This window comes from Amblyomma americanum, chromosome 7 (genome assembly GCF_052857255.1).
Source record: "Amblyomma americanum isolate KBUSLIRL-KWMA chromosome 7, ASM5285725v1, whole genome shotgun sequence".
NCBI classification, from domain to species: domain Eukaryota; kingdom Metazoa; phylum Arthropoda; class Arachnida; order Ixodida; family Ixodidae; genus Amblyomma; species Amblyomma americanum.
In genome coordinates this window covers 136,306,396-136,320,563 of record NC_135503.1, presented here as the reverse complement: position 1 = coordinate 136,320,563, position 14,168 = coordinate 136,306,396, and positions in this window count along the sequence as shown.

Genomic DNA, 14,168 nt, shown 5'->3' with positions numbered 1-14,168 from the left:
GCTAAAGCCTACGAGAATTCGGCAACTGGTGGCAGCGGGTCTCCCGCCTACCAATCCCAATTCATATACCGCTTGGACGCATGAACCACATTGTCGTTCACTCCCAAAATAGGTTAGATCAGTGAACTTTTTTCATCTATTGAAGCATTCTCGTCATCAGTCAATACATATCTTTTTATGCTCTAAGGCAATAAACATCGCTTCAAAAAAAAAGCTGTAGATCCGATGATCCTATAATGCGAATAACAGAGCCGATAACCCTGCCGTACATGGCCTTTATTAAAATTGGTTTGGTAAGGTCATGATTTATGATCAACCTTGTATAGGGACTGTTTGTAGCATAACCTTAGGCCCTCAAGCAATTTATCTCCTATCCGTTTAACATTCCAAAACATTAAACGAAAAATCGTTGTGAACCTTATCAAAGGCTTTCGCAAGATCAATGTCATTTAGAGCAACCTGAGTGGCTTCATCTATCTCTGTTTCTTAACACGGAAGGTGCCATGTGTGTACGAATGTCGATACTGTGGCCTCCAATACCAAAGGCTTGAGGCGAGCTTGTTGAGTACCATCAGCTGCAAGCGGGAGGGAAGGATTATCGCAAATGTTTTATAATCTACGTTGCACAATGATATGGGACGGTATCCTACAGTATCGTCAACCGTTTATTCTCTGTGATTTTCGGTATTAGCAAGGATTCTCAGGCGTAAAAAGTAGTAGGTGAAAAGATAGCATCGTAGGCAACTCTGAAAACTTCCAAGACCTATGGCGATGACTGCCGAGTCTGCTTTCAGTGTATTTATTGCGTGTAACCTAAGATTGAGAGTATTCATCAGCGCCACCCTTGTTCATAGCAGCCGCCATAAATTTTCTTGTATTATTGTGAGTGTCATGTTAAACGGGATCGAACGTTAAGGGTGGAATTTATGCGAGCAGCCTGCTATGCTCTCTGGCATTAAGACTGCCAGAGCCGAGGCCATCGTTACGCTATTGCGCAGACAAGGGAAGAGATAAGAGAAGCTTTTCACGAGAGAAATAAAAGAAACTAACAGTCACCGAAACCGAGAAACATACGGGGTGTTTATCAATTGTAGAATGAGTGTAATTATTTTATTTGTTGCAGTTAATTACAGAACGGAAGAAAAACAACCACATGCCGCCGATGGCATCCGACCCCACGACCTCAGAATTTCACGCCCGGCAGTCGAGTGCTCTACACACTGAGCTATGATGACGACTGTCCTATGATCTCCTTTTGAGGCTATTTATGTTGCGTGTAACAAAAACTTGAATGCGTTTAGCAGTGCCACCCTCAGCCATAAGGGTGGACGTAATTCGGCCTGTATTACTGAAACGGTCGGATGAATACTGTGGGAGAGCCCTCTTATGCAACCGATCATGAAGTCTGCCAAAACTGAGGCTTGTGTTAAGCTATTGAGGAGACGAGGCAAGAGAAAAGAGGGGCCGTTGGAACAGATATATGAAGGAAGCCAGCAGTCACCGAAACAATTGAGCATAAGAAAAGGTTTCTTTCTTTTTAATATTTGGTTTCGATGAATGGGACTTTGATAAATGAGAACATAATGAGAGCCTTGGTTCTGGCAGTCTTGATGCCAGAGGTGGCATGAGAGGGTTCTCGACTGCTTCTACACTCACCGTTCGATCACGTTTCATGTGAGACTCGGGGTAACAAAGGACGCGTCATGTCCGCTGCTATGAACGAGAGTGGCGCTGGTGAAATACCCTCGTGAGCAGATTGAAGAACCGTCGCCGCAGCGTAGTTGGTAGAATACCGGAGGCGAAATTCGGAGGTTATGCCTTAGGATCCTACCGCGGGAAGTGTTTTTCTCCTCTGCTTTGTAACTAATTACACTATAAATCTCCCTTTAATGAACAGAAAAATTGGCAAAAAATGATTCATTTCCTTATGCTCTTTGCTTTCGGTAACTGTTGGCTTACTTCATGTATGCCATATTGCGCCCCTTTCTTCTCTTCTCTTGTCTGCTCAATAAATTAACGTGGGACTTGGTTTTGACACTCTTTATACATTAGGTAGCCTAAGAGGGTTGTCCATAGCTTCCACTCTCATTGTTCGATCAGATTCCACGTACCACTCGGGGTAACACAGTACGCGTACTGCGTCCGCTGCTATGGGCGAGGGTGGCGCTGGTTAATATTCTCAGTTTTGGGTTACACGCAACAAAAATACCCCTAAAGCAAAGGATTTGACAGCCGTCGACATAACTCAGTTGGTAGAGCATCGGACGCGAATTTAGGTGATCGTGAGTTCGGATCCCAAGGGATATGCGGGACGCACTCGTGGATGGCTCCTGATCTATTCAGCTTATATGCAATTTAACTAGCGCTGACATCGCATGTTAAATGCAAGACTGTCTAAATTCGTTCATCACATAGCACACAGGTGATTTTGTGTTCCACCCCAGACAAAATACGTCCGCCGCCACCCGTATCGAGTCCACGAACCTAAAACACCAGCCATTGCCAAACACACTGAGTTACCGCAGTGGTTAATCATACAGGAATTTGAAGGGCGCCTATGAGGCACTTTTTGTGTGTGCATTCTTTTTATCAAAGTACACAAATTAGGCAGATAGAAAAATGCAATAAAAACCAGAAAAGGAAAAATGCTGAGAAGCTCGTCCAGTAACATAATCAACCGTTTTCCCTGGGGTCACATTGACTCCTTCTGCCGCGTAGCCCTTTGGTTTTCGCAAAGGGAAAGCCTTGAGAATGCTATTTCTTCCACTGGCGCTTATGAATGCTTTATTCACGAATACTCTATTACGGGCGTCTGGAAACATCATCTCTTGAATTTCGCGAAATTATTCTCCGGAGGCGTTACGTCACACAGAGCCTGACAGTTCTTATTGTCAATAAATTGCGGACCATTTGTATGTTAAGAGTTCCGTTAAGCACAACGCGATTTCACTGCTTTATCACACACGATAAATGTGGCTGGCTGTGCTCATTCAAGACCCATGGTACGAATAATGCTCTCTTGCATGAGTGAGAACCAGCTGAAGTGCCGTAGCTATACACTTAAATTCCTCTGGCCTTTATCCGGTGTTCTAATCCCCCTAGAATGCACACTGTGGGCTCAGAGAGAAGTGAAAGACAACGTGCCGCAAGAGTGCATCAACCACTTCGTGGATACCTGCGGCGTCATTGTGCCGCAGCAAAGCAGGGACCTGCGCCCGGACGGCGAAGGCGACTACTAGCTGTGCAGAGACTTCCGCGTCTCGCTCTCGCTGTAGTGGCAGCGAAGGTTTACTGCTTCCACTAGAATGTCTTTTAATCGGTGCTTTTTGTAGTAGAAGTATATCGCCGTCCCGAAACCCGCTAATCTATCTAGAATGTGGCTAGCAATTTCTAAGGAACCAAGAAACAACATAGCCCAAGTTTTTAGGCAATAATTTTGCAACCGGGATGGCACTTTGTTATCTGCTTGTCACTACGGACGCATTTTACCATAACGGTTCGGTACACGCAGGAAAGAAAATATCAGGCACGCATGTACAGACCCGGTCGTAATATTTGCAGTACGCTTCGGCGACCAAACTCGCGTCACGCCTTACCTAGCAAAATATAGGAAGTAATTTGTGGAAATGGGGAACCTGCGCTGCCAAGGTGGCACTACAGTTGTTCCATTCGGTGACTCAAAACTGCTTTTGTCAGCCGCTTGGGCCGCTGCAAACGCGAGAACACATTCTGCGCGATTAGATACCCGCGTTTGTCTGACAGCATTCATTGCCTAGCTTCTCTCGGCGTAGCCCGGATAGCTGACGCGCGGCACGTGCGCCTTCGACAGAGCGTGGAGGCTCACCCCAATAAGCGCCTGAAGGTGGCGCGGAAAAGAATTAAGAGTACTACCCAAAACTGCTTGCTCTTCTCGCTAGGCAGTGTGTTATGGCGCTGCAATCGGCACCGCAAACTTCAGGGCAAGTTCCCCATACGCAAGTCAGCACATGCCGCTGGTGCGCTCCGGTATGAACCCCAGGCAGCATCATATCTTCTCTACGCAATCCGTTATGATGTTTTAAATGCCAGAGCGTGCCTCATGATACATTGAACACACCTGAACGCAAGGATGCGAAGATGATCGTACTTATTACAAACTCCTTAGCAATAAACGGCACATTTGAAACTGGTGCAGATAAAAAATGCCTGCGTAATATTGTATCTACTCACCATTTTCTTTCTCCAATAAAATAATATTTACTCCTTTTAAAAAAAAACAACCTATTCTTCATTTCATCAACGAAAACACATTATCACATTTCATGCTAGCGAAGGTCTGATATTATATATTGAGGAACAACAATATTTCCTATGCCTCCTGGAAAAAGCTATATGGTCTAACAAGGTCCCCGCTCAGGCGTTACACAAGTCGATACCGAAACGGTGAGTACAATTTAGTGATATCTATCATTGCACAGATTATTCTGCTTCGTTCCCTATTGGTTCCGTGAAAACATAGATTGACTCTTTTTGCGATACAGCCTCCGTAAGTAAGGACACCTGCCCTGGAACTTTTGGTGATCCTCTTTCCAAGATATAAATGGTTATGACCCAGCATTAACTTCGTTTCACTGAGGCCTTGCAGAGACTAACAATAGCCGATTATCGATGCAATTAATGCGGCCTAGAAGTGGCATATCGCCAAGGCGTCATCGCTCGTTTGTCGATAGTTTTTCTCAAAGCCCTTTAGAAAAGTCCCAAATTATATTCTGAGTGAATGTTGATGTTTCTAATATTCCAAAGAGAAGTCTTAATATTCTGCATGACTTTTTTGTACATTTGTTAAAGGTTGGTTTGGTTTATGGGGGTTTAACGTCCCAAAGCGACTCAAGCTATGAGAGACGCCGTAGTGAAGGGCTCCGGGAATTTCGACCACCTGGGGTTCTTTAACGTGCACTGACATCACACAGTACACGGGGCTCTAGAATTTCGCCTCCATCGAAATTCGACCGCCGCGGCCGGGATCGAATCCGCGTCTTTCGGGCCTGCAGCCGAGCGCCGTAACCCCTCCGCCACCGGGGAGGCTATTTGTTAAAGGCGTGTTACCAAAAATGGCATTCAAGAAACATGTTTTGTAAATTATCTTGGCATCAACTTCATCCAAGGTAATGCACCTTTCAAAGACACTATCCACAAAGCCACTAACCACTCTTTCTTATTTGTTTCAACACAATCAAATGATTGCTGATTTCCTACATTAAATTTCCTACATTACCTGCCTGTTACATAGGTCAAGTGCAGGCTTTGAAATCGCGTGTCCCTGACGTAACAGCCATTGAATGCTGCCGGACGAAAATATTGTCTTTATATATTTCAGCTTGACTGAGTTGTATCGGCGTAATTTGCGGCATCAAAAACAGTCCACGCCAATTGTTCAATCTGCAAGGGAGCTTCGCTCATCTGTTCGGGATCGACTTCATTCGGAAATATTTGCGGGCGTGATTGTTACACTACAGTTACCTAAAGAGAAAAACGCAGGTTTCCGGCCGCCTTATCAAAGAGGCACTACAGGCGGATGGTAGTACAGCGTAGTACGGTCGATGGGCAGTGTTTCACGCCCGTCGCCGCGCAAATCCTGGAGGGGGGGGGGGGGGTCGCAAGCGATTCAATAATGTAGTTCACCGGAGAGGCTTTGAGCATACCACGAAACAGGCCGTGGCACTTTGAAGGCGCTGAATGCATACGCCGGGGCTGGTTGAAGGAATGCAAAGACACACGAGTGAATCTGGGGTACGCGACGGAACAGGAGTGGTGGTAGGCGATGGCGCTTCTTAAGATGGCCCGGCGTAGTAAAAGGCCGTACAAGCAGGCGGCTTTCTTCGGTACAATACATCCTGGAGTCCCACCCCGCGCTGCAGACTGTGGCCATTCTGAGCGACTCCAGGGTGGCCCTTCAGCTTCTGCAAGAGCCACGGAGCCGGCTGCCCATCGTGCGCAAGCTGGCAGCCAGACTGGACAGAATCTGTTCCCATGGCTGCTCTATCTCCCTGGCCTGGATCCCCAGCCACGTTGGAGTCCCAGGGAATGAGGAGGCAGATGCCCTGGCCAAGGCTGCGCATGGACACCCTACCCCCTGCTCTACTGCTGTGGTGCCCTTGGATGTGGCCAGAGGCATCGCGGAGCGGCAGCTCCTAATGGAGCACCCCGACCCCAGGGTTGCCCAAGGGAAACCCCCACAACGCCTGCCAGACAAGGGGATCACAAGACGTCAGAGGTCCCTCCTGCTCCGGCTCCGCATCGGATGCTCCTGGACCGGGGCTAGGCTCCACCGCAAGGGTTTGGCCCTCACGGCGGACTGCTCCCGCTGTGGCCATTCGGAGGAGACCATCGACCACCTCCTCCTCGATTGCCCTGTCTTGGCCACCCACCAGGCAAAGCTGGCTGCCTGCTACAGGGACCTGAGCCTTCCATCAAACTCGGCCAGTGCCCTCCTCTTCCCCACCGGCCCCAACGCTTCCAAGGCGTTCCGGTCTCTCCTCGCCTTCCTGGAGGAGACGGGTCTGGACGGCTATTGCTAGCCCAAGGCAACTGACTGACTGTTGACGGCGGCTCCCGCATCTGTATACCCCCCCTTTTTCCCTTTTTCCTTCTTCCTCTGAAACCCTACCTATCCTTCTCTCTATCTGCACGCCGGCAGTGGTGGTGGTGCTTTAACACCAGTCACAGGCCCGTGCATTTTCTTTTCCTCTTCCCCTTTCATCCACTTACTACTACTTACTTCGGTACAAATGGCTGCATCAGAGAAGGTTGTGGACTCGGAGACATCAGGTAGGCAGAGGAGCACGGTATCCATCATGCAGGTGGGATCGCGTCCATAAAGAAGGAAGAATGGGGAGAAGTGAGTTAAACTTTGTGTGGCAGTTTTATAGGCTATGTTAGAAAAGAGAGAATTTGGTCACAATTTGAGTGGGCAAATACGATATACATGACTGGCGATCACTTAGCATGCGGCTGAAACGTCCATTCATATCATTTGGTTCACGGTGTAGGCAGTTGTAGAGCAGTGAAGAATGCGACATTGCTGTAGGAGCGCTTCTACAGTGCCAGAGAGAGAGAGAGACAAAGCCTCGGCCACTCAGAAGCTCTTCAGGTGAACCATGGCGCAGAATACAATGATGAAGGATCAAAAATGCAGCGTCTTGCGAAGGTGCGGATGGCAAGGTCAAGGGTTCTGCGTAGCAGGTGAGGTGGCCTACTGCCAGTATGATGTAACGGTTACTAACGAGAGTGTTAGGAAGTGGCCCGAATAGATTGATGCAAGCACGGACGATTTTTCCCAAATGGAAGGACAAGGGCTGCATCGAAGCGGTGGAACGACGCGGAGAGGTTTATTTAGATTCTAATCCCGGAAAGGAGGGTACATATTGACGGACAAGACGGTACATTCCCTGCAGTAGTAGCAGAATCGAAGGCGCGTGTAATTTTTCAAAAACACCGGTGTGCGCCAAAGGAGGGCTCGTGTGGATTTTCGCGCCTATTCTTAATGTGTCCACGCAGGTACGCACCATACCTTTCTCTTTGTGATACGCTACGCACCAAGTGCGTAACTATAATCCCATTTCCCATGTAGCAACTTTCAAGTATTCTAGAAAAGCGAAGACATCAGCTATTCGAATGAAAGTTGTTGGGCTTAATATGCTTAATATGCCCAGACTTCATTACAGGAAGGCATTCAATAGACTGCAATTTGCACAATGGTCTTGATTTTTTTTTCAAAGACCTCCTCCTCTTTGGGTGTTGATCGCTCGCCTCCGATGGCCCATCTATTCCGGTACGACGAGTGACTGGAGATCGGTATGGTCCCGCGCGATTACCTGTGGCCCACTCGGATAGCGACGCATGCAGGTGCGCATGCGCGCAGAACTGCGCTGCGCGACTCCGCACCCAGTGGCCGCCTGCTCTGCGAGAGCGGGTGCAGCATTGTTATCAAGCTCGATATATATATGCCGCAGAATCTGGGTGGGAAATTGGAATCATGCGCTGGCATTTTCACAAACCCTTAATGCCGTGTCATGTAGAACGTGTAGTTTCTGTAACAGGATTTACAGGAAAAACATCCCAAAGACAGCCAGCCAAAACGGCGGTCCAAGCTCTGACCATCAACACAACGATCGAGCACAGTGCGCTGGCACATGAGCACCGCCGCTGCCCAAATTCCTCTTTATTTTTCTTTCAATTTATTCTTGTATATTATTAACACGGTAAGCTGCCACTTGTGTGAACTTAAAGCGATCCTTGTAAATATCAATGCCTGAGAACTATGCAGATTCTGTGTGTTTCGACCAGTATAACAAAGCCTGGCTTTTAGTAACTCGTCACGCAACTCCTCGCGCCAGTCTAGAAGAGGAAGCTTCGTTATAATGACAAAAGCTGCATTTTACTGTCGCCAATTTCTTCCCAAAGATAGCTCGTCAAGTTACCCGATGTATAGATTTAAGCTTTTAAGTCGTTCGTGCGGTGCCAGAAAGTGCGAGCCACAATCGGTTGCATTGCAGAAACATGAAATATTTACTAATGACAGCAGAGACGCAAGAACAGCATCAGAACTTTTGTATTTCAATGTTGAATCTATATATACCAGTATTTCCAGCAATCAAAACGCCTTCGGAAACAGAATTTAGCGTTCTACACACTAAACACGAATGACACGAGATGGGAGGTTTATCCGTGTTCGTCCGCTTTAAAACACCGCATCGCCAGATGAGAACACCGGTCAAACGGTGCACATGATATCATAAACACCGAAGCAACACCAGCTAGAAACGGTGTGCTAACGAGGTCCGCAATCGTTCATCAGTCGTCTCTAACGGAGTGGTTGTCGCCATTCGGAACCTTCCGTGTAGAAAAAAACACCGTACGGCAACTGAGACGGAGTGAGGTCAAATTTCTGCTGCTGTTCAAAAGAACGCGCCAGTGGAACTGTGTACTTTTATCTGTTTCGCTTAGTTCCGGAACGAAGCAGAAAGTTTTGGTTTCGGTCGAGATGCAATCGACAGCAGGTGGCGCAAAGGATCAGAAGATGGCGAGAGAGTCGTGACTCGTGAGTGCGGACGCTGTGACCAAAGCGGCGTAGGCGCTAGGCCTAGCAGAGCCAGCGGGGCCGTCTCGGATTGCGTCGCAGAAGTGAGCGCGGCGGGTTGTCTGGAGCCTCTCTTGGAACGGATATCGTGAGCGGCGACTGGGCGTTTGCCGCTGCTGCTTTTCGATGCGCGACGGAGAAAGGAAAGATGGATGCTTAACCGAGTTCACCGAAGTGGATATCGTAAATGGCGGCTGAGTTTGCCCCTCGCTCTGGTTTGCGAATGGCGGTATGGCGCCGTTGTGAGCGAATTGAGACAAGTGCTAGCTTTGCCGCGCCCTTGGCCAGCGGGAGAGAAATTTCTACGTCGACACTGCTGCCCGGAAGGATATTTTTGAATCCCTGCCGTCTCACATCCGTCTCGCCGTCATGGTAAGTGATTTTGCGTCTTAAATATCGTTGTACGATAAAGACGTGAGCAGGCTTGTGCGGAGCGCTGAAGCACTGTGCTGCGGAATGGAGCAAAACATTAGCGCAGTCTTCTTAACGACGCGCTGCCAGTGTATAGGTTGTTTTTTATGACTATGCGCCAGCACTTGTGCACCTGCATTGTCAGTCAATCCCACTGCCTGCGTTATAAGTTCGCCTTCATTCCGCAAAGCACCGCACGAGCGCTCTGTAGTACGTCTGCTTGCGTCTGCACTGAAGTACACCTTGCAAGCGGCTGTATGTTTTCGGCATTGTTATTTTAGTGCCCTCCGAAGCATGTGTGTCATTTTAGTTTGGATATGTGCAGCATTTTTGGCCACTCTTAAATTCATGCATGTTCGCAGGACGAGTATGCGGCATCGCTATTAACATAAAAAAAAATCAGGTCGCTTTTTCTAAAATGCCATAGTTCCCCACAAAAAACATAATTTTGCTTATCGTGCGCGTCGCAGCAAATGAATGTGCTCAAAGCTTCTGAAGTGCATACTTGTATTTTGCCGCCATAGATTCGGCCGCCACATTTAGAATTCCAATCTGATTATTTGTTGCTTTCAGTCAATGGCGCAATCTCTTTGTCACTGGAACACGAGTGAAAGCGAGAAAGAAACGGCGGTCAGTTCTTGCCTTATGTTATGCGGTTCGTTGCGGAATAACTTCGATGGGTGCAGTATAAACGTGCTGTCACTATTTGTGAAAATATAACAGCTGCTTTAATTTCAATGCATCACATACTTCATTGCCTTGCTCACCTATCATTATTGGAGTCAGTAATTCGAACGATATACATTGTATTTATAATGATTTGTTTGGTATCAAACCTGACTGGACATTGTTCTATACAGGTTCTAATCTATGAAGAACTCCAAGGTTGCATCAGTTTAATCTACAAGCAGTACCAAACAGTTCAGATTTAAGTCGCAATGAAAGATGCCCCCTGCAACACTTGTAGGTATTTTTGTGCAAATTGTTGGTGGACATAGGCAGGAACTGAAATTTTTGTACAAAAATAGCAGCTCAGTATTTATCTGACCATCTGATGACATTTAGGCACAGAATTTACTCAAATTTAGTCATTGATGTTACGAGCCTTAGCAAAGTTTGGGTTTTGTGATTATTTATTTTAGAATGGGGCTGGCACAAAGCCCTGGTGTTTCGTTATCTTGCAAAGAGGCGGGATGCAAACAGTGACACTAAGGAGCTGCTGACCCCCAAGGGATTTTCGTTAAAATTCAGGCATAGTTACTTGTGCAATTAAAAAAAAGACAATAGTAGGAATAACGAGCCAGTGTAACTGCTGCAACTATGCTTAGTTCTGAAAATAGAGTAATTTCATGACTAAACCAGATACAGCGTACTGACATGCTGCTATTTTGGGATTTGCATTACTACTGTCTCATTTTCATGCGTGTTTACTACCACTCTTTTCAACTAACCAATAATCCAATGTTGAGACGGCTGTGGTTTCTTTAGACTTGCACGGAATTATGGACAGGCGATCACCATTATTTGCATTTGCGACTGTGGTTTTTTTCATTTTATTGACAAATGGTAATGAGGTCTGGATACGGTGCAGCTATTTTTTATTTTTTCAGTTGGAAAAGAGTGTTTTGTGTTATAGTCTTCGATGGCATCCAATCATTGTGGAGTGCTACTTCACAAGCTGTGTATAATGGTGATATACACTTTGAACAACACCATACAAGTTTTGTCTTTTTAGGTCTTCATTATACACACGCAAATATGATTCATGGGTAGTACTGATTGTTGCATCCCGGGCTGTTATAGGTGCTCAAAATGTGATTCCCTAGAGAACATTTGCTTCTTCGATGCTCAGCAAAAATTCCTGTAGTCACCATATGTATCAAATATCACGGATAAAGCAAGAGTTGTAGATTTCGTGTGCAGCTGTACCTTTCGAATACGCAATTTGTATCACGCTCCCTTATGAGCAGTGGCTCACCATTGTTTCTTTAGCCTCTAGATCGATTACAGTTAGGCTATTGCTGCACTGGTTGCAATTAAATGAGATTGAGCAGCTCAGTTGTCTTACAGCTAGAATATGGTTTTCAAATCTTTGGCAGGGAGGCCATTGCAGCATTTTGTTTAACTTTTGCATAGTTGTGGTGGCCTACCAAATGTGATCATGGCTCTAATGGACAAATCAAATCATATGTACAGTTGCATCTCTGTAATATGGACACTTTGTTTTCCGAGCAAAATTCTCGCAGTGATTCATACATACTAACGAATCATGAATGAAAAAGTTGATACAAAACTTGTCACCAAGGTCTCCTGCACATAGTGGTGGGCAATGAAGTTGATGCTAGACAGTGTTGATAGCTCCAAGTACATTAGCCTGGTTACCAATATCTTTAAAAATCGGTCAGCGACATGTTTGAACCTCGCATTTCTTTGACTTTATTCTTGAAAAAATTGGGTTGAGCATGGTTTCTCTATGTAAAATTTCTCACTTTGAGGAGGGGAGACCACCCCCTCATGAATTCATCCCTAGGATAGTGTAGTCATAATATGCATTATACTGAAATGCGACAGTATTATTTTGCACTTCTACAAGTGTTAGAAATGTCAGTGATATTTCGTATTTAATTTTGCAGGACCAAGCACTCACAGCATGCCTCCTCACCTATAAAGGCGCAGTTTTCCTGTTCATTGGCCATCACCCTGTAGTGAAAACCTCATCGCTTCTGTGGGGATTCTGCTGGTTGCAGGCTGCTGGGTGTTCCGTTTGGAAAATCTAAAGAAGGCACTCTGTCTGCTGACTTTTCTTGAGAGTGCTTTTAGATATTTGGCTTAAAATAAACCACGCTTCGATGATTTTGAGCTCATCAGTTTTTAAAAACAACTTCGTCTTTCCTTCACAGCGTCCTCTTCTATCTGCCTGTACATGTTTTACATGTCTAGTTTTTTAGTACTGTTCGGAATACTGGTAGTGGAACACAAACTGTGCTGCTATAACTTATCAATGTTAACATGATACAGTTGGCCAGAGTGAAGAAAAAGAAAAACAATATCAGCATGAATCTTTGAGAAAACTGATGTATAGCGTTTGTCAAAATGTACAGAGCCAAAGGGTTTGGCTTCTAAGCTGTGTAATAAGGCCTCTGAGCATCCATGGATGTCCAACATTCATGGTGGTCAGGGCAACATTTTCTGTACCTTCAAGAGATCTGGAATGCTAGCGATGCACAACAAGGCTCAGAAGCGAATTCCTTGGGCTCTAAACTTTGACAAATGCTGTACTCGCATTATGTGACAGCATGGAAAGACATGGCAAACAGGAATAGCAACATTTAATTGACCCTAAGATTCATCACCCCACTGGTTTCTTGTCTCTGCATGGGCTAGTCATATTTTATCTTTTTTGCATCGAGCTCGGACAGCTTCCTGGGAGCACTGTCAGCATTTTGTATTTTTTTTAATGCACTTCCCGTTCTACCACATGACACATATGCTAGCATTTATACATATTCTTTAATTAGAAAAAAATAATGGTGATAATGGATTTGGTGAACAATTAAGTTTTCAAGCAAATATGTGATTAGACACAGGTCTTCAGAAATTCAATTACTTATTTATTCACAAAGTTACTAGTCCTTAGTCTGATCACTTGCCATGGAAACTTTTCTGGAATTTTTCTTCACTTCGTCTTAAACTGAAGGTGATGGATACCTTTCTCGCGATCAAAGAGAATGCCTCCTGAGCGCTTTGACCTTAGCCCATGTGTTTTTGCTTTGCTTGTAGTGCGCACAGTTACATAACACCAGGTTGACTAAATCCTTGTGTTTCAGCATTAGTCATTACTTGTTAGCTAGATTGAAAAGCATGTGTGCATGTGTTTGTTTTTTTTTCCATATAAGTTATGAGTGCTGCATTTTGTTTCCGACAGGCTCCTTCAAATGGGTGGCTAACATATCTTTCGGGGCACATAAACTTTCTCTAGAGCATAGGCCTCCATATATTTAGTGTAAAGTTTTGTTTTGTGTTCTTTTTATGTGATTGTGTTAAATTGAATGTATTGTATACGTTTTCTAAGGTTATGTTCATCCTATGTGTTTCTCAAGAACAAACACAAACATTAGATGTTGGATGCCTGTCACATTTTACTGTAGATTTAGTTGGCGGCTTTAGGATGTCTGTTTAGTATTTCTTTTACTGTAGTTTGTAATCTGCATCTTGAAGTTAGCCACTTGGAATTAGCCACTGAGAATTGTCTGGTGCATAACATTTCTTTAGATAATCTTATCTAACAGCACCAGTTAGCCTGAAGTGTAGCGAAGAAGTTTTCAAGTCAACTCTGCATTCTTTTTCAAGATTTGCTATTGTAATGTTTTGATTACTTTTAGGTGCTGGTTTCAAGTTAGTCCTTATCTCTAATACCTGTCCAAGATTTTTGGTTTCAAATTTTGTTTATTGTCCTCCATTTAAAAAAATAAAATTGTAATCTACAGGTCTTCGTGACCTTTACTTTACGCAGGCTCTTCAATTTCTTTTCAAATGAATAAGCTTGACATGTTAAGCAGCCTTTTAATGCTGCTGGTGTTAATATTTCAGCTATGTGTGTAGGTTAGTAACTGATATTTGTGATAATCCAGTGCTATTT